Source organism: Callospermophilus lateralis, chromosome 8 (assembly GCF_048772815.1).
Source record: "Callospermophilus lateralis isolate mCalLat2 chromosome 8, mCalLat2.hap1, whole genome shotgun sequence".
NCBI classification, from domain to species: Eukaryota; Metazoa; Chordata; class Mammalia; order Rodentia; family Sciuridae; genus Callospermophilus; species Callospermophilus lateralis.
This window is the reverse complement of record NC_135312.1, coordinates 97,548,684-97,570,417: the sequence shown is the minus strand read 5'-3', so window position 1 is coordinate 97,570,417 and position 21,734 is coordinate 97,548,684. Positions and strand designations below refer to the sequence as shown.

At 34.3% G+C, this 21,734-nt stretch overlaps 1 protein-coding gene across 1 annotated transcript in view; it reads left to right on the top strand.

Moving 5' to 3' along the window:
- The window catches only part of LOC143405760 (uncharacterized), a 225,636-nt gene that overhangs the window by 199,368 nt on the left and 4,534 nt on the right, over positions 1-21,734 (top strand). The window lies entirely within an intron of this gene.

Sequence of the window (21,734 nt, the reverse complement as noted above, 5' to 3'; positions counted from 1 at the left end):
CCAGTCCACCTCTTGTAGATCCTGTTTATGGATATCATGATATTATTTCTATATTCTGTGGTTTTTCCTTCAAAAACCTGTGATATCTGAGCATGGGTCTAGTGTCTGATTATACCACAGTTTAGCATTGGATTATTTTATAATTTGTTTTATGTTTCATAATTAGATTAGTTTCCCAGCTGCATTAAAACATGCTTCACAATAGAGCTCAATACTTTATGCCTTTGTGTAGCCCCAGATCTCCTCACACAAGTAATAAACACCCATTGAATAGCAGTTTTGTTTTTTCTTTAATACCACAAAATTGTAATACCTGACCAAAAAGTTTTGTTTTATTCAATTATTTCACCTAAAGATTTGTAGACAATGTCATTGGGAAAAAAGAAAAAAGAAAAACTTTTGACTTTGTGAAGTTTTATCAGAACATCTAATTCTATTTTTAGTAATTTCTATAACATTTCCCACATGTAATCAAAATGAGATGTAGATTGATCCTTTTGTGTGCCTATTATTCTAACTGTAATAGATTGTTCCAGGGTGGCTTAAAGCTACAACATCTGTTTTCTATCACAGTGATTCTGTGTGTCAGGAATCTGTGTAGACGTTGTTTGCTTCTAGCTCAGGGTCTTTCAGGTGTTTGTAGTCAGCCAATGAACAGAGTTTGAACAGAGAGTGATGAAGTAGGGGGCTAGTTCGGCATCACTCTTTTCTTATAGCCTCTGTTGGACTCTGTAGTCTTTGTAAATGAGCTAATTTGTGTTTCCTGGAACAATGGCAGCCATAGGTAATTGACTGCTAATATGGCAGCTTAATGTTTTAAGACAGAGTTACAGTATTGTGATGAGCAAGGTGAAGACTGCGTAGCCTTTTATCACCTAGCTTCTGAAATCAGAGAGCTTTGCTTCACCAGGGGTCATAAATTCAAGATGAGGAAAAATAGATGGCAGGAGTGTCAGAGTTACATCATAAGACAAGTCAGTGGGACGGGAGAGATTATTGTGGTCATCTTTGGAGACCGGTCTTCCACAAACCATCCTCTAACCGCAGTCATTTACAGCTCTCTCATGTACAGTTACTCATTCCTGCCCTCAGAAACCCCAAGTCTTGTTCCATTACTACATGAAATTGACATCCAGGTCTTGTCTTCAAGTCTTGGTGCAGAAATTAGGTAAGGCTTCTTGAGTACTGAAAACCTTTGAACTCAGGGTTCTTTTGAATAACTTTGAACTAAAGAGACAAGTTTTCTGCCTTTTACACATTCAAAATCCAATGGTGGGACAAGCATCATGGGAAAATTCTATAGTTTTTTTTCTTTCAAATGGAGGTGTTGTTACATTTCCTAGCAGTTCGGAAGTGAATTGAGCATGTAGTCATTTGCTTAAGGAGAGCTCAGATCATTGCCTGGGAATTGTTCTTTGTGATTCATGGCTCTTCCCACTGTGCTCTAGTTTCCATGTTCTGAATCATCATTCTTTTCCCAAAAACACGTCCTGGATTTAGAGCTGACAATTTTCTAAGTCTTATTTCTGAACATGGCAAATTTGGGTTCCAAAGACCACTTTTATGTTGTATTCTTTTAGTTCCAACTTGTAGAATTCTTTCAAAATCTTGGAGGGTTTCTTACGTATTAATTCATAATCTTTTCCAACAGCAAAAGTCACACCTCCAAATTTTTGAGATAATCTTATTGTTATTCAATTTTTAACCAGGGATGCCCTGTGAGGTTGCTGAGGGATAATACTTAAGATTATTAGTAATCCTTTTGTTTAGCAGAAAAAGTCAGTTGTTACGCCCTTCAGATTCTTGGAAGGCCTGTATCTGTCTTAAAATTAGACCTGTGAGGCAACATCTGAATATCCCCAAGGTGTTAACAAACGGGATTTGTAGTTACCTCCTTACCTTTAGTTTAGACCAGGTCTTCCTGATTGTACTAAGTATTTTATCTTCTCCAAGGCTCTCCCTTAGGTTCAGATTGCTTTGCAATTTGGAGTGACAAGGAATGAAAAATAGTTTTATTTGTAAACACAGCAACTTTTGTCTTTTAAAAAAATAGTTCCTTTAAATTTTACTGAAACCTGAAATTTTCTTCTTTTAACTTATCTACCTCTCTCCATTTTTTCAAAAATTTATATTAATGCATTATAGTTATATATAATTTTGGGGTTCATTTTGACATAATTATACAGCATGGAATACAATTTTCTCCAATTCAATCCCCAGTATTTTTCCTTTTCCTGTCTTTCTCCTCTGTTCCCTTTCATCTATTCTGTGAGTTTTTCTTCTGTTTTTTTATAGTTTTTTTAAAAAATTAGTGCATTATATAAATACATAAAGGTGAAATATACTGTGGTATTTTCATACATGTATGTAGGATTTTTGATAAGTTTCATTCCACAGTTTATCCTATTTCCTGTCTCTCCACTCTTGCCCTTGATCCCCTTCCTCTACTCTAATTTTCTCTTTTCTATTTTAATAGGATTCACTGTCTCAAACCCTTTTTTGCTTTATTTTGGTCTAGATTCCATATGAGAGAAAATATTCAACCCTGACTTGACTTTCTGGGTCTGGTATATTTCACTTAGTATGATGTTGTTCACTTTCATTCATTTACTGGCAAAGGCCATAGTTTCATTCTTCTTTATGACTGAGTAATACTCCATTGAATATATATACCACATTTTTCTTTATTCATGTGTCTGTTGATGGGCAACTGGGCTGGTTTTATAACTTGGAGTGTGAATTTTGCTGCTGTAAACATTGGTGGGTCTGTATCACTATAGTATGCTGATTTTAGTTCTTTGTGATAAATAACTGGGTCTTATGGTGATTCCATTCCTACTCTTTTTAGTAATCAACAAACTACTTTCCAAAAATGGTTGTACTAATTTGTGGTCCTACCAACAATATATGAATGTACCTTTTCCCCCACATCCTTTGATAATTGACATTCTGACTAGAGTGAGATGAAATCCCAGTGTAGTTTTGATTTTCTGTGATTGCTATAGGTATTGAACATTTTTTTTCATATATTTATAGGCTATTTGTATTTTTCTTTAAGAAGTGACTGTTTTTTTGCCCTTTTATTAATTGGGTTTTTTTTTTTTTTAGTTCAGTTCTTTATAAATTTGGATATTAATTCTCTGTCTGAGGAGCAGGTGGCAAAGATCTCCTATTTTGTAGGTTTTTTCCTTTACATTCTTATTTCCTTTGCTGTACAGAAACTTTTTAAATGTGATGCCACCCCCTTATTGATTCTTGGTTTTATTTCTTGTAATTTAGAAGTCTTGCTGAAGTAAAGGCCTGTGACAGTGTGTTGGAGTGTTGGGCCTACATTTTCTTCTTGCCGTTGCAGAGTTTCTGGTCTAATTTTCAGGTCTCTGATCCTCTTAGAGTTGACAGAGAGGGATCAGTTTTCATTCTTCAGTTTCCCTAGGCCTGTTTGTTTAAAAGGCCATCTTTTCTTCAACATATTTTTAGTACCTTTGTCAAGTATCAGGTGGCTCTACCTATAGGGGTTTGTCTCTGTCTTCTATTCTATTACACTGGTCTGGGACTAACACTATTGCTCTTTTTGTTACTCTACCTCTTTAGTATTATTTGAATTCTCTAATTGTGATGCCTCTAGTAATCGCCTTTCTTGTTCAGGATTGCCTTGGATATTCTGGGTCTCTTATTCTTCCAAATGGATTTTTTAATATAGTTCATGGAAGAATGCCATTGGTATTTTTTTTGATGGGGATTGCTTTAACTTTGTATAATGCTTTTGGTATATGGACATTTTGATAATATTGATTCTGCCTGTCCAAGAACATGGGAGGTCTTTCTTTTTTTTCCTTCTAAGGTCTTTAATTTCTTTCTTCAGTGTTCTGTAGACTCCATGGTGGGGGTCTTTTTCCTCCTTGGTTAGATTTACTCCTAAGTATTTTATTTTTGAAATTGTTGTGAATGGGATAGTTTTCCTAATTTCTTTTTCAGCAAATCGTGTATTAAAATATAGGAAAGTCTATATTGATTTCTATATATTGACCTTGTATCCTGCCACTTTGCTAATTTTGTGTATCAGTTCTAAAAGTCTTCTGGTGGAGTTTGTTGTTTTTTTTTTTGTTTGTTTTGTTTTGTTTTGTTTTTTTGGTGGGGAGGGGATCATGTTGTCAGCAAAGAGAGATAATCTGGCTTCTTCTTTTCCTATTTGTATCCCATTAATCTCCTTCTCTTGCCTGATTGCTCTGGCTAGAATTTCAAGAATTAGGTTGAATAGAAGTTGAAACAGTGGACATCTTTGTCTTGTTCCTGATTTTAGAGGACATGCTTAGTTTTTCTTTGTTCAGTATGATGTTGGTCTTGGGTTTGTCATATATAGTCTGTTTTGTTTTTTTTTTGAGAGACAGAGAGACCTTTTTAATATTTATTTTTTAGTTTTCAGTGGACACAACATCTTTACTTTTTTTAAAATTTTTTTATTGGTTGTTCAAAACATTATGAAGCTCTTGACATATCATATTTCATACATTTGATTCAAGTGGGTTATGAACTCCCATTTTTACCCTGTGTACAGATTGCAAAATCACATTGGTTACATCCACGTTTTTACATATTGCCATACTAGTGACTGTTGTATTCTGCTACCTTTCCTGTCCTCTACTATCCCCCCTTCCCTCCCCTCCCATCTTCTCTCTCTACCCCCTCTACTGTAATTCATTTCTCTCCCTTGTTTTTTTCCCCTTTCCCTTCACATCCTCTTATATGTAATTTTGAATAACAATGAGGGTCTCCTTCCATTTCCATGCAATTTCCCTTCTCTCTCCCCTTCCCTCCCACCTCTCGTCCCTGATTAATGTTAATCTTTTTCTCATGCTCTTCCTCCCTGCTCTGTTCTTAGTTGCTCTCCTTATATCAAAGAAGACATTTGGCATTTGTTTTTTAGGGATTGGCTAGCTTCATTTAGCATAATCTGCTCTAATGCCATCCATTTCCCTGCAAATGCCATGATTTTGTCATTTTTTAGTGCTGAGTAATACTCCATTGTATATAAATGCCACATTTTTTTAATCCATTCATCTATTGAAGGGCATCTAGGTTGGTTCCAGAGTCTAGCTATTGTGAATACAACATCTTTATTTTATTTTATTTTATTTTTTTATGTGGTGCTGAGGATTGAACCCAGCACCCCATGCATGCCAGGCGAGCGTGTTACCGCTTGAGCCCCTGTCATTACCCCAGCCCCTGTCATATAAAGTCTTAACAATGTTGAGGTCAGGTTCCTTCTATTCCTACTTTCTCTGGTGTTTTAAACATAGATGGGTGCTGCCCTTTGTCAAATGTTTTTTTCTGTATCCATTGATAATCATGTGATTCTTGTTTTTAATTCTGTTTATGAGGAGAATCACGTTTATTGATTTATGGATGTTGAATCAACCTTGCATCCCTGGGATGAAACTAACTTGACCATGGTGCACTCTCTTCTTAATGCATTTTTTAAATGTGCTTTGCCAATATTTTATTAAGAATTTTTGCACTTATGTTCATCAAGGATATTGACCTGAAAGTTTTTTTCCTTGATGTGTCTTAGACAGATTTTGGTTCCAGGGTGGTAATGGCTTCATATAATGATTTTAGCTTTGTGCCCTCATTTTCTACTTCGTGAAATAATTTGAGGAGGATTGGCATTAGTTCTTTTGTAAAGGTCTGTTAGAACTCAGCTGAGGATCCTTCTGATACTGGGTTTTTCTTTGTTATAAGGCTTTTAATGGCTGTTTTAATTTCACTACTTGATATTGATCTGTTTTTAGTTTTCTACATCCTCATGGTTTAATATGAGTAAATCCTACATCTCTAGAAATTGGTCAGTATCTTCAAGGATTTCAAGTTTATTATAGTATAAAATTTAAAAATATTTTCTGATGATCTTCTGGATTTTGGAAATACCTGCAAAGATATCTTCCTTTTCATCTCTAATTTTCTCTCTCTTTTGGTAATTTGGCTAAGGGTTTATCAATCTTATTTGTCATTTCAAAGAAACAACTCTTTGTTTTATTGATATTTTTAAATTTTTTATTCTCAATTTCATTAATTTTGGCTGTGATCTTAATTATCTCCTGTCTTCTACTGATTTTAGTGTTAAGTTTTTTCTTTTGCTAGAACCTTGACGTGTAATGATAGATTATTTATATGATATCTTCCTGTTTTTTTAATGTACAAATTCAGTGCTTTAAAATTTCCTCTTATAACTGCCTTCCTACTGGCCCAGAGATTTTGATATGTTGTATTGCTCTTGTTTGTTTCAAAGAATTTTTTTTATTCTCTCCTGATTTTTTCTGTGATCTGTTCCTTATTCAAAAGTATATCATTTAATTTCCAGGTGTTAAAATGGTTTCTGTTTTTACCTTCTCATTGTTTTCTAATTTCCTTTTATTATGATCCCAAAGAATGCAAACAATTATCAATTTTTTCATTTGTAAAATTTGTGCCCTAAAATATACTATTTTAGAGCAAATTTAATGAGACCCTGAGAAGAATGTGAATTCAGTTGTTGGTGGATAAAACATTTTATAGCTGTTCATTAGGTCCATTTGATTAATAGTACATTTTAGTTCTGAAGAGTCTTTACTTAGTTTCTGTTTGGATAATCCGTCTAATTGTGAGAGGTGTGCTGAGATCATCCAGTACTATTGTATCATGGTCTATTTGATTCTTTTTATTGAGAAGGTTTTGTTGTATGTACAACATTGTTTTTTGGAGCATAAATGCTTGCAATCATTAGACCTTTTTGGTGGATGATTCCATTAACCAATATGAAGTGACCTTTATCTCTTATTAATTTTGGCTTAAAGTGTACTTTGTCTGATATGGGAGGGACTACTCCTATTTTCTTTTGGTTTCTGTTTTCATAGTGTATCTTTTCCCATCCTTTCACCTTCAGTCTGTGGGTGTATTTGCCTGTAAGGTGAGTCTTAATGTCAACAGCATATGGTTAGGTCTTGTTTTTTAATCCATTCTGAAACCTTTGTCTTTTGATTGGAGAGTTTAGACCATTTTCATTCTGTGTTATTATAGAGCAATGATTTTTATTTGCTGTCCTTTTGATTGATTTCTCATGCTGAATTCCAACTTGATTTTTACTTTTACTTTTCTAGTACAGGTCATCACTCTGCTGGGTTTCATATTTTTTATTTCTTCAGCTTGTAGATCATTAAGTACATTTTGCAGAGCAGGCTTACTGGTTATGAATCCTCTTAGTTTCTGCTGACTATGGAAGGTTTTTATTTCATCGTCAATTCTTAAATATAGTTTTGCTGGATTATAATAATCTTAGTTGGCACCAATTTTTCTTTCAGGGTTTGGTATTTATAATTCTAAGCTCTCCAGATTTTAGGAACTGGACTGAGAAGTCAGTTAAAATCCAAAGTAGTGGGCTGGGGTTGTGGCTTAGTGGTAGAATGCTTGTCTACCACACGTGAGGCACTGGGTTCTATCTCTAGGACCACATAAAAAATACTAAATAAAGGCATTGTGCCCATCTACAACTAAAAGAATTAAAAAAAAAAAATTGGCTTACCTCTAAATGTTACCTGCCTTTTTTCCTCTAAGGACTTTAAAAGTTCTATCCTTATTCTGTGTTTTAGGTATTTCATTTATAATCTGTTTTGGTAAGGATCTTTTTTGATGCTGCCTATTTGGTTTCTATATGCCTCTTGTATTTGGATTTCCATCTTGTTCCTATGATTTGGAAATCCTTTTTGGTTATTTCTTTGAAAAGATTGTGTATTTCTTTAGTTTGTATTTTGGAGTCTTTTATCCTAGTGATTCTTAAATTTGGCCTCTCATTGTTATCTAAGATTTCTTGAATATTCTGGTTATGGTCTACTAAAAGTTTTTCTTTATTATCAAGTTTATTTCAAGATTATATACTTGATATTCAAGATCTAGGAATCTTTCTTTAAAGTAGTCTCATCATGATTAATACTTTCCATTGATATTTTAATTTGATTTGTTGAGTCTTTCATTCCCAGGATTTTTGTTTAATCCTTTTTCAGAATTCTCTTTATTGAAATGATCTTGCATTTCCTATATTTCCTCCCTAAGCTCATTCCTTATATATTCTTTTTGAACATTTAAACTATGAACTTTCTAAATTTTTTCTCTGGCATTTTCTCTACTGTGGTGTCAATGGGATCAATTTTTGAAGCAAAATCTTATAGATGGTGTTCTCCATAGTGCTTACAATCCAGGTGTAAACTTTTAGTAATGTTAGTTTTTGGCATCATGATGGCACCAGCCACAACTTGGAACACTTTCCCCTGTTTCTTTTCTACTAAAAGTAACCCAGTTGTTCCTTTCTTTGTTCTTGGAAATCTCGATAGCTGGATTCTTGGAGTTAATTGGTACATTTTCTGTTTTCAGCATCAGTGGGCTAAATTTATTGCTGAATTTTCTGCCACTGCATAACAAGAATCTTTACCCTCTAGTAACATAGTCCTTATTTTTGTAAAGCCTTCACTATTCCATTGACTGTCTCCTCCAGGCCCTTTTACCTTCTGTATGCTCTCGGGTGCCAAGGTCAATGCCACATGCTTTGAAATTATTTAATAGCATATCACCTTTTCTACCAAAATATCTTCTTGTTACCTATTGCTTTTTAATAAAATATTTGTGTTACTTCTCATGGTTTCTATGGGTCAGGATTTTGGACTAGGCTCATCTGGGTGGTCTCTTAGGGTCTTTCATGGTGTTGGCAGTCTGGTGGTTTCTGGAGGTGAGACAAAGAGAGTTTGATGCAGCTGGGAGTTGTCCAGGTATGTCTTTATTCATGTAGTCTCAAGTTGTCCCTGGTTTCCCCACACTGGTTAGTTTGATCATTCTAGTATAGTGTAGTAGCCTATGGATGGTGAGACTACTAAAATGGTAGCTGAAGGTTTTGAGAATATATGTTCTGATTAGTAAGGTAAGAGATGAAAAATTATATAATTTTGTTTGGAAATTATATAATGTCACAGTCTCTGTGGTTTTAAGTTCACCCAGATTCAAAGAGAAAGCATTTGGAGACCAGCTGTCAATGAGAGGTGTGTTTAAAATACATCATAAGAACATTTGTGATGGGAGAGATTGTTGTAGTGATCTTTGTGAAGTAAAATCTGCCATACATTTTTGCATCCAATCTTTATAGATTAATGCTAAAACTAATAGAAATTTGATATATAGTGTTTCATGTTTAAAAAAAAAATCCCTTAACCTTAACACACTTGCTTTCACACTCCAGTTTTGCTATTTATACATCTAGTGAATTTCTATTTATAGCATTTAATGGTATTTAAATTTGATGTTTTTCTCTTGGCAAAACCAAAATTATGATTGTGGGTGGTGCATGTTTTAAGTGATATCAATTTCTCAAACATGCAGAATTTATGAATGGTAATAGTTTTAACTGGCCAGCTACTGAAACCTTGTGTTTCTTTAAGAATAAGAGGAAAAATGTTCTTTAAAAATGAAGAATTACATTTCTTTCTAAATCCATGCATAAGTACTGACAGATTGTCCCAGCAGTTCTTAAAATTAATCTTTTAAAGTATCATGACCCATATGGTTGAACTTCATGTATATGAACAATGAAAACTTTATTGAAGGCGATGAATGTGCAGCTGCTGGCATCTCTTTGCTCTCGGCCATACCCATTTAGTTGATCTTATGTCGCTACATATGTGGGCCATGTGTGCTTTGAAACATTTTTGACTGTTTCGGATGTTTAGTCTGCCTAAGCTGGACCCTGTCCACTGCATCGTATTACTTTGGATTCCTCTTTGCTTTCAGCAACAATACTGTCCAGCTAGTTTTTGTGAGAGAGCCAGGCATGCAGCTTGTGAGAATCAAGGACTAGAAAACTGCTACCTCTGTGAACATACCTCTGTATGTTCCATGGGCTGTCAAAGGACCAGGCTCCCTATAGCCCTCTTAAAAGGATCAAATATAGAAAGATGAATGAGAAATACCATAAGTCATCACAGTTCACTGTAATTGTTGTGCCTAGGAAAGCATGTCACATTTTGGCAGTCAGCTTGGTCACTTATGATGAAATTTAAACCTTTGCAAAATTGAAGGCAGTGTTGCTTAGTGTGAGTAAGCTTACTAACCATAGTTTGGATGATGTTCTAAAATACAGGAAAAGTATAATATAGTAAGTTCTAGTATAGCATTGATTAATTTGTGTCATAGCCATAATTTTACCTCATAAATTCACCCTCAGGTAAATTCCTCTATCATGCAAAAAGAATCCTAGCAAGAAGTCCAGTGAATTTTTTAATTATGTTCTGATTTTTAAGACTATTGAAAGGTCTTTCGAACAAAGCTATTGAACAGTCTTTCAAATATTGCATAAATAGTAAACCTATAAAAACAACAGAAGGCAAAGATAATATGAAAAACATCAGAAACTGGATCATAACAAATTGGATTATAACTGGATTATAACAAATTATAACAAACTACATTATAACAAACTGGATCACAACTGGATTATAACAAAATTAACATGAGGTGGGTAAATAATTGGAATATCAGTTTTTGATAATAAATATTTCCAGACAATTTTAATTTCCTTCTTTCAGCATTTCAGTTGTTATGAGATTATATATACATGATTATATATGTAACAATTTATCATTGTTATTTGTGAAAATTGAACTTGTAATTCATTCTAAATCTTAATTTCTGATTGGTCAGTAACTCACTGATTATCAAGGTGTTACTTATATTAATTATATGTATTATGTTCATCATAAAAGCCAAATTTTATTAATAATTTGAACATAAGCCTTTTAGGTCTTTGAGTTCCTTTTTTTTTTTTTTTCCTACCACAAATTGAACCTAGAGGCATTTAACCTCTGAGCCATGTCCTCAGTCCTTTTTATTTTTTGAGAGTGTCAGTAAGACACTTAGGGCCTCGCTAAGCTGCTGAGGCTGGCCTGGAACTTGTGATCTTCCTGCCTCAGCCTCCCAGGCCACTGAGATTACAGTCATGCACCACTACTCTTGGCTGGGCCTTTGTATTCTTTTGCTTGCCTCCTAAGAGGTTCACACCCCCAGCCTCTTCTGCATCCTCCACTTGGCTCCTCAAATCTTAGCCCATCCCTCACTTTCTTAAAACTGCTCAATGGTCTGCCTTTTGCTGGATGATACCTTTTCATGGCAGAGCAGACCTTCCATGATTAAGTAGGCCCTTTTCTTGATTTATCTCCTGACATCTCTGTCCTGTAACTTCTCCTCCAAGCTGCAGAGACTTGCTTGTCATTTTTTCCCAAAACTACACAGTTTCTCACCGTTGTGCCTCTTTCTGGAATAAATCTGCTCTGCCTCTTCTTATGGACTAATTTTTATTGGTGCATATTAACTATGCTGGGTTTCATTGTGGTGTATTTATACATGCATAAAACATAATTTGATTAGTTTTACTCCCTATTATATCCCCTTACATTCCTCTCCTCTTTCCTGCTTATCCCTTTTTCTACCCCAGTTGTCTCATTTGTACTTTTATGATATTCCTTTTTTCTTATTTTCCCTTTCTACCTTTTACATGAGAGAGAAAATATGCATGCTTTTTCCCCTGAGTCTGGCTTGTTTTGCTTAACACAATGCTATTCTCTCCATGTCCTACAAATGCTTTTCCTACAAACAGTGTGATTTTGTTCTTATTTATGATTGAATAAAACTCCTTTGTGTATATATAATTACATTTTCTTTACTCATTTATCTGTTGACAGACACCTAGGCTGGTTCCATTACGTGGCTATTATGGATTGTGCTGTTACAAACATGGGTATGCATGTATTTTGACTTAAAGTCTTTTGGGTAAATACTGAGGAGTGGTACAGCTAGATCTTATGATAGTTCCATTAAAGAAACATCCATACTGATTTCCATAGTGTCTGCACTAATTTGTATTTTACCAACAATGTATTAAAGTTTCTTTTCCCCTGTATCCTTGCAAGCCTTATTACTATTTGTAGTCTTGATGATTTTTGCCAGTGGAAAATGAAATCTCAGTGTCGTTTTGACTTATATTTACCTGTTGGTCAAAGATGTTGAACATTTTTTTTTATATTGTTAGCCATTTGTATGTCTTATTTGAAATCTCTATTTCATTTGCCCATTTATTGAATGGCTTATTTGCTTGGGGGTTGATTCTTTTGTGTTCTTTATATATTCTAGATATTAATCCTCTGTTAGGAGTGGCTAGCAAAGATTTTTCTCTTATTCCATAGGTTATCTCTTCATTCTGTTAATTGTTTGCTGTGTAGAAGTTTGTTAACTTGATGACATCACATTTATTGGTTCTTGGTTTTATTTCCAGAGCTATAGGAGTCCTATTCAAGAAGTCATTGCCTTTGCACATGTGTTGGAGTTATTTCTCCTCTGTTAGAGTAATTCTACTTATCCTGTGAAGACCTGGTTCTAGGATACCTTTTCTCCCCAATTAGGTACATTCAGGTTTATCGCCTCCGCATAGCTCTTTCATTGCTTTTATTACGGAGTTTGACAGTGGGTTGCAGGGAGGCAGGCGTTGTGTTTTATTTTTTCTGTTTATACTGGGTACCTGGTATATATTAGACACATTCAACATTATTCACTGATGGAATGAGTAAGAAAATTTTTGTCCCTTTTTTATTTTCATTTGAGTCTGCAGTTTCTACTCTGCAAACTCTCATCTATTGGCTCTTCCTTGTTTGGAACATAGTGGTACCACTCATTTAGATTTCCAAGTATTTTTCCTGTGTCTTTATTTTATCAAGTTGGGAGAGAATGGGAGCCAGAGCTTGGAAGTGGAAAAGTATATTTGCACAAGCTTACACTAGCATTCTGCTGCTTTGATATGTCTTCCCTTTGACCATGGAAGGTTGTTAAGTCTTCATTATTGATTCATTAATTAGCTGATTGTTTAACACAACAGAAGAAAGGAACTGTGATGTGCAGAAAGATATAAAACATAGCTCCTGATATCAGTATCGTCTACTAGGAAAGGGAAGGTGGGTACCTAATACAAGTTGAGAATATTGTGGCTTTTAATAAAGGTCCCCAAATAATTGCAAAGGCTGAGATAGAGATTACCTTATCTGGATTCATCAGATAGAATGTTGAGTAGAAGTTTTCATTTGTTTTATCTCATAGGCTGTGAATTCCATAACCAGTGGACTATGGAGAAAACTTGTATACTGTCTTGAAATTTCTTTGAAGAAAAATTGGTGGTAGTAATTCATACATATGCAGTTTTTATATCTCCTGTTGAGTGGTTGAGCTTTTAATTAATTTCCTTCAAGTAGTTAGCATACTTTAATATGCTAATAGAAGCTTGAAGAGGTGGTCCACAGTGGAACCCTTAGTGCTATAGCACCACATCATAATGAAGTCAGATTTTGTCTGAATGTTTTTCCCTTGGAATGTGACCAGTACTTGATTGCTATTGCTGTTTTTACAATTAACTAAGGCTTCTTGATTATGAACAATTATTAACTCTCAAAAAAAAATAAGAACCTAAAATGATAGAGTTGGAAAATGTGAGGTTTTAATATGATTAGGAGACTTATTTCTCTACTAAATACACTCTGAAAAAAGATAATCCAGTGTGTTTATTTTAAAAATAGAAATGCCAACTACACCTGATAAATGTATCTAAGTGTACATAAACTATCAGGTTCAAACAGTCTTAGTAAGTAACCACATTTTTTTCTCAAATATTATTTCCCTGTTCAGTCATGCAGCTTTAGCTAGTGAACTCTTGTCAAAACTACATGCTGCAAAATGATGTGTTGGGCCCTTTTAAAGGGGATCAAGTACACATAAGATTCACACATAGTCGGTTATGAGTAATGGAAAAGAATAATGCCCTATGAAGGTGGTGCCTACAGCCACAGCTACTGGGAAGGCTGAGGCAGGAGGATCACTTGCATTCAATAATTTGGGGCCAGTCTGGGCAACAGTGAGACCTCTATTTCTTTAAAAGTAATAATAACGTAAACAAAATTTATCTCAGTTTTTGTATATATTTTCCTCAGAAGATATAAGGTTATTTAAAATTACAAGCAAATGCATTTTACAATATACAGAGAATACATAAAAGCAATGAATTAGATGGATATGACTGCCTCAGACACTTCCAAAAAATTGTTTTAATTTTTAGAGGAAAGCATTTCAATAATTATTTTTGTTTTCAATAGAGGGAATTTTCTTTAGAAAGGAAAGTATTTCTGAGGGACATTGCTCCTTTTTACCAAATACCCAGATAGAAATGAAGTAATAGGTGCCTACCAGAAATTTCAGATGAAAATTTTACATTTCAGTGACTGTTTTAATAATTGAACTAACATTTAAATTACAATGGCCTTAATTAATGCTTCTCAACTTTGGCTGCACATGAGAATTACATATCACATGGAAGACTTTAAAGAATATTGATGTCTGGTTCTTACTGTAATGATTCTAATTTCATTGAGTTTTGGATATGGCCTGGGCATCTGCATTTCTAAAAACATCCCAGATGATTTTAACATGTAGCACATGTAAGAGCCGCTGACCTGAAGCTCCCACATCTTTCAGCCACCATTGACTTATCCCACATGATCATGTGCTTCCCCCTCTTTTGTGTCACTTGAACACCAGAGATTGTTCTTACCCAAGGGACTTTTCCTTTACCAGCTCCTTCTGTTTGGAACGCCCCTCCTACTCATTATTACATAGCCATCCTTTTTTATCATTTAGTCCTCAGCTCCAAGGGCTCTGCTTCAAGCAAAGCTTTCCTTAAGCCAGTCCCATCTGAAGCTTTCTTTTCCCCAACATCACCACATTATTCTGTATTAGTTTTATTATTGTATTTGTTTTACCATGAGATAGTATCATATTCGTCTGTTAGTTTTTCCTTTCCTACGAGGGCAAGAGAACAGGAACATCTGGTTCCCCACAACATTCCCAAGACTTAAAACTGCGCCTCACACTGCAGTCGCTCAATAAATGTTTTCTGAATAACAAAGCAGATAGAAAAAATTATTGTGGTAATATACATAATTATATCTCTTTTATCCCTCCAATAATACTACATGGGACTTCATTTTAAATATTAAAGACAGTGAAATGAGTAGAAATGTCAATAAAGAGTTAGAAGCAAACCTAGAAATGTGGCTAAGTACTGAAAACTTAAGGGCAGCAATATTAAACCTGGAATAGTTAATAGTTACTTCCATTAATAGTTATCTCCACTCAAATTTCTCTCTCTAAGGCCATGTTTTGATTCTTACCATCAGCCTTATAATGCCCTATATTTGAAATCATTAAATACTTTTTGGTGAACTTATCCTATTTTAAGACTCAGGCATCACCTCCCCCTCCTAAAATCCTTTTTGGAGCTGTGTATCTAGGAAGTTTATCTTTTCTGTTCTGCATGTTTGTATCATGGCCATTGTCTCTTGTACTATTGGAATCTGGTTACTGATATGTCTCCCTCACCAGCTTTGGAGAATAGAGATGGTGTCTGTAATGCCAGGCACATAACAGGTTCCTAGCAACTGTTTATTGAAGGAAAGCATAAAAATAAATACAAAATATTCCAAAAGAAGCATTAGAAATGCTAATTAGAATTATAAAATGGATTTGTCAGGAATATAATGAAGCCAAAGTAGATTCAAATAGAAGAAAGCAAGCAAGGGTAGCATAAGCCACCTGAGGGTGTGTGATGTTATGCACACTTAGGAAATTAAGAAAACATTGTTGGTGCCAATAAGTCTGAGCACTGCTTTCTAACTGATATGTGGCTTGTCATTTGAACAAGGTTTTCATCACTCACTCGGGACTTTTTATACATTATTTACTCTTTTGATAAACTTTTCAATAGCTGCTATTCAGATGGATGCATTTTCCAGTAACACCTGATATGCATTTTAAAATGTAGCTTTTAATTGATATTGATTGCCAGTAAATCTAATGATAACTTTCACCAGTATACTCTGAACTTGGTTGTTCTGACCAAAAGAAAATGCAGCAATCTTTAGGCCCATAAATATTTAAAATTCTCTATGTAGATGCCCTGTTAGTTTCATGGGTTCTGTTGTCATAATGTGAGCACTTAAATATTACTTAGGATTCCTATAACACATTGTATTTATGCTTCAGAATCTCTGTGGCACCACCATACGTAATTTTACCCGAGAGCTAGATGACTAGGGTTTTTGAAAGGAACATCATCATACAGTTGACACTCATATTTTCATTGCCTAATTTTTTTTTAATCACCGAGATTATTTAAAAATAAAGACGAGTGGGTGCTCAGGACAGAAATGCTGGTCAGATCTCATAAAATCATACTGAAATACACCATGTAGTCTCAACTGTGCTGCTGAAGGCATGGGATTTGTATGTGCTTTTCCCTTCAGTTTTCAGGAGGAAACCAGTGCACAGCAAATAATTTGTTACATTTCTAAAGAGAAAGCCAGTCTTAATGTCAGAATTATAGCCCCCAAATAATTTTTCTTCTTTGAATTTGAATCTGCATGTCCATACATTTGAGTCTAGTTCTTCACAAGCTTAAAATTTACTCTGTGGAAATAAAAGTGAACAGAATGCCATTCTGTGAAGAGGCACAGAGGTGTGGAAGTGTGGCACATGGCATTTCCAGAGAACGTATGGTTTGGTGTGTTAGGAGAGTATATTGTGGGATTTACATTATGGACAAAAGGGAAATGGAGCTGAAAGGGTAGGGCCAGGTCAAGATGGTGGAGAGGCCCATATTCCATGCCAAGAAGTCAGAACCCTGCTGTCAGCAAGAAAAGGTGTTGAAAAAAAATTTTTTTAAGTATAGTAACAATATAGAAGATTGATGCAGGAAAGAGTAGAGTGGTGATGGAGAGACTTGATTATGATCACTTCGATATATAAGGTTATATAAAAGCTAAATATGAATTTTTGATAGAAGTAGAAGGAGAGGAAAAGAGAAGACCAGACTCCAGAGATTTTTTGAAAGAGAGAATCTTGAGTATTTAGGTTCCAGTTGGAAATAAGGAAGAGCAGAAGTGGGACACAAGGTTTTTAATGTGGCAGATTAAGTAATGGTCTTATCATTAACCAACAGTGGAGAAACTGAGATAAGAGCTCTCTCTCTCTCTGTGTGTGTGGCCATTATCAACAAAAACCTGCCCCAAATTGGAACATTTCATTCTGTTCCCTAAGAATTATTTTTTTTTTCTCAAAGGAAAATAATTTCTACTGAGATATTTTCCTGTGGTGTTACTGAAAGACTGACTGATCAGGGCACAAGACTTCATGTGAGAGGACCTGAGAATTCTGTCTGTCCTTTCAAACTTTGACATCATGTGTTGTTCTCTTACCTGATTTGAACTTCAGTTTCCACGTATATAAAGTAGGGATGCTCTCATTGCTTGTCCTGCAAGTCAGATGATATGATATTGGAAAGAACACTTCTTAACAATATAAAATGCTGTGTAAATGTGAGTATTGGACTTGTACATATCATTTGGAATTGGGCAATAAGGCCCTGAGAACATGTTTTGAGGGACCTTTTCTGTACTTCCAAAATATTCTGTCATATTCTTTGCTGACATTTTTAAAGTATGGTTTTCTGTTTGTATATGCTTTTCCAAACACAAATATTTATGCAAAATAATTATTTTGATTCAATGGTTCAATAAAAATTAAAGCAAAACAGAAACAGAAACAGGTTGATATGCTATATGTTGATATTATTTGATCTGTTTAATTGGGTCATGAAAAAGAAGTGTATGGATGCGTTTACCACCCATCTGTCTTCAGCCGAGTTCCAACTCTGCCCTTGCTCAATTTAAGGCTCATATTAGAATAAAGCAATTAGAAGAGGGGAAATAATCTTCATCTCCCTACAGCTTTCACCTACTCTAAAGTAGGCTCGTGAAACTAAAGCTTTAGAAACTGGAAAGATAACGTCAATCCATATCAAAATCTAACTTAATTAACTCTTGGAAATGTGTTGTACATGACAGTATTCACATCTACTAAATTACAGAGTTAAAACAATGAGTTTTTTTATTGTTAGCTTTTTTTTGGCATTAAACTTTAGTTATTTTTGACACCACATTTTAAGAAAATTTTAGGCTCTGTCAATCAGGACAGCTAGTAGAAACGACCACATTTTATAAGTGAAACAAGCATGGTAATAGATGTTTCATTCATTTCTTGTTAAGATTAGTTTGCTTTGTTATTTTCTTCCTGTTTTCTCTTTTTAAAAAAAAAAAAAACATATTTTAATGGAAAAGATCTGGTATTAAAATGAATAATGATATTTTTCAGCTTTACAATTTAAATCCTCCATAGGAAAGCATATTTATCATGAAACAGTAAAATAAGACAATTGTTGTTTTATTTTCTTTAATGAATTATCAGACTTAGTTTACATTCCTGTTTTCACTACTTAAAGTTAGTCATTGAGTGATATTTTCACAAACTACTGGTTAGATTAAAAACAAACACACATCTTAAATTTGGTAGACAAGCACTTCTCTCCCCCATTGAGGTCATTGAGTTGGTTTTTGTTGAATCTTTCCTGGCTGGGATTTCCCAGTCTCCATCCTAAAGCATGTATGGCTTTGGCTTATTATAGGAAATCCTGCAATGTTTGCTTCTTTCCTTTCATCTAATATAAATACCTATAGAATGGATGGTTTCAGGATCACCTTTTTGACCCCTCTCCAGTGTTGGAAAAGACACTAACTAGTCTTATGATTCCAGTTGCATTTACTTAAAAACAAAAAAAATAACTGCAGCTTTTTTCTATTATATTATTCTATTATAACATTCTATTAAATTAATAACATATTGCTAATTATGGGCATTTGTATAAATGAAAATATATTCAAGTGAGTAATTAAAAAAAAGAAAGAAAGTAACAGGTATTAAGAGCTCAACTACATCTTTTTGATGAAAGAGAACTCTTGCCTAAAATGTCAGGTAATGATTAGAACCACCCAGTGATGAATGGAATTAAAACTCTTATGCAGATTTTTACTGCCATTTAGACTTAATTTAATTTAGATTTTGTAGTGGTAGTAGAAAAATTTGAATTAGTGGGGATTAATTCAACAACTTTAAGAAATGTCAGCTGATTGCAGTGGAATACAACTATAATCTCAGCTACTTGGGAGGCTGAGGCACAAGGATTGTAAATCTGAGGCCAGCCTGGGCAGGTTAGTGAGATCCTGTCTTAAAATGAAAAGGTGTGGGGATTGTATAGAATACTTACCTATCATGAGCAAGGTCCTGGGTTCAATTCCCAGCACTGAAAAAAAGAAAAGATAATTATTTAAAGGTAAATGATAATTTTAAGAATTGTTCTAAAAATAGGAAACTGTATTGCAAATATTATGTTAAAGAAAAATTTTGACATTGACTTCATAGTAATAGATATGTACAGTAGTAATAGAAGAAAAAAATGGAAATACTGATACATAGCTGGAAACTTAGGTATTTTTAATAAGCATGAAGAAAAAATAAGATTTTGTCCATTAGCAACAACTAAAACATAAAAAATAATGATATTTCTGATGTTATTCATCATTATTAACTTATTTCATTAAGCATAATTGAATGTTATTGGTTCTGGTTATGTGCATTCTATGAAGTATGAATTTCAGAACAATTTATGTTTATATTTGTTGAGGTTTTAGTTTGGCATTAGTTTGGTGTGATATCAAATAAAAGTTTAAGAGGATACACATTCTTTGCTATGGTTTGCTTATTTAATATATTCCTTCTCAGTTTACATACAACATTATTCCAGTTGAGAAGAACAGATGGCCTATTTATTAATTGTGCAGTCAATACTTCTCAAACTAATAATGGATAAGTACTTACAATAAAGTGGCAGCAGTAAGAGTTAGTAGACTTATATATGTTTTTCCTGTGGGGTCCTGGGAACCCAAAGTATTTATTACCTGAGAACAAAGAACCTTAGAGTTAAAGGTAAGCAACTCTATCTGATATAACTAATACTAGGCCTCTAAAGAAAGAAAAAGCAGAAAATGGTCTATGGTTTGCTTTTAACTAGGAGTCAGTTTTCTTTTTCCTCAGTCATTTATGATGAAAGTCACATATTACCTCAGGTGAAAAATGAGGACAAACTTGTATTACTAATATTTTGCTTGTAGCTATTTGCCTCTGAGCAGTGTGTCATTCTTTATAGGGTTAGATAACTTTCTATTATTCCTATATGATGAAGTTGTTAACAGCATTTCTTAAAAAAAAATTCACTGCTTAGCTTTTTATTTTATTAACCTCTTACTTCAAGGAAGCTTTAAAGCATTAATATAACTGATTACAGTTTCAGTTTCCTAAGATTATCTGATGCTTAGCTTATTAAAGTACAATACCAATATAGGTAGCAGTTATCACCATGCTGAACAGAGAATTATTCTGTTTTCTCTATGATTACTTTTTTCCTTTCAAGGCTTTTTCTCATTAGTAAATATTCTATTGAGTCTGTATAGGAATTCAAGTTTAGTTTAAAAACTGAAAGAATATGGTAGTAAATATTTCTAATTCTTTAATCTTTCATTTGTTTATTGATTTATTCACTTATGAGTGAGTGGATATGTCTATGCCAGGTACACCTCTTTTAAGCACTTTAAAATATACTTTAAGCTTTATTTGGTCTTAAGAGTTTTCTTAAATAACATTTACCAAAAAGTCCAGAGTAAATACCTCAATGGCAAATAAGAACATGAAAATACGCTTAACATTATTAATCATTGGAGAAATGACAATAAGATTCTATTTCAAATATTCTATTATCACTCTGAAGAGATGCTTATAGATATTTATTAATTACAGGTGTTTGTGGAGAACCTTCATATGTTTGCTGGCAGGGATGTAAAATGGTACAGCCACTTTGGAAAGCAGTTTGACAGTTTTTTAAAAATGTTAAATTACCAGATTGCTTAGCAGTTTCATTCCTTGGTATTTACCCAAGAGTAATGAAAACATAAATTCAATCAAAAACTTGTACATGAATGTTCATAATAGCATTATTCATAATGGCCCAAAGTAGAAACCAACCCAAATGTCCATCACCTGATGAATAAAACCTGGTGTATTCATACTGTGAAACATTTTTACAATAAAATGAAGTATATACTGATTCTCAATGACACAAATACTAATATTGAACCCATTTTTATTAAGAAGAAATTAGGGCACATATATAACTTATATTGTTAGTTTTTCTGAAAAGAACAACTTAGAAGAGGAAAGGTTTATTTTGGCTCATGGTTTCAGAGGATCCAGCCCATGTTTGGCTGGCTGTATTCCTTTGGGTCTGGGGTGGGGCAGAATATCATGGTGGTAGAGAAAAGTTCCTTAGCTCATGGCAGCTGGGAAAGTAGAGAGAGAGGAAGAGAAGAAGGAGCCAACAAGAGTCCCCAAGGCCACACCCCCAGCCACCTCTTCCTCCAACTTTGTCCCACCTTATAGGATTCACCATCTCAGTAAGTGTACTCATTACTAACCCATCAAGTGGATTAAACCCAATGAGGTCAGAGTCCTTAGGAACCAATCATTGCCTGAAAGGCACAGCTCCAGACCTTGCTGCATTAGGGGCATGCTTTTAACACATGAGCCTTTGAGGGGGACATTCCAGACCCAAACCATAGCACAGTCCAAGGAGAGAGAGAAGAAAACTCACATCACCGTGACCTCAGAGCACTTACTTGACCTCTACA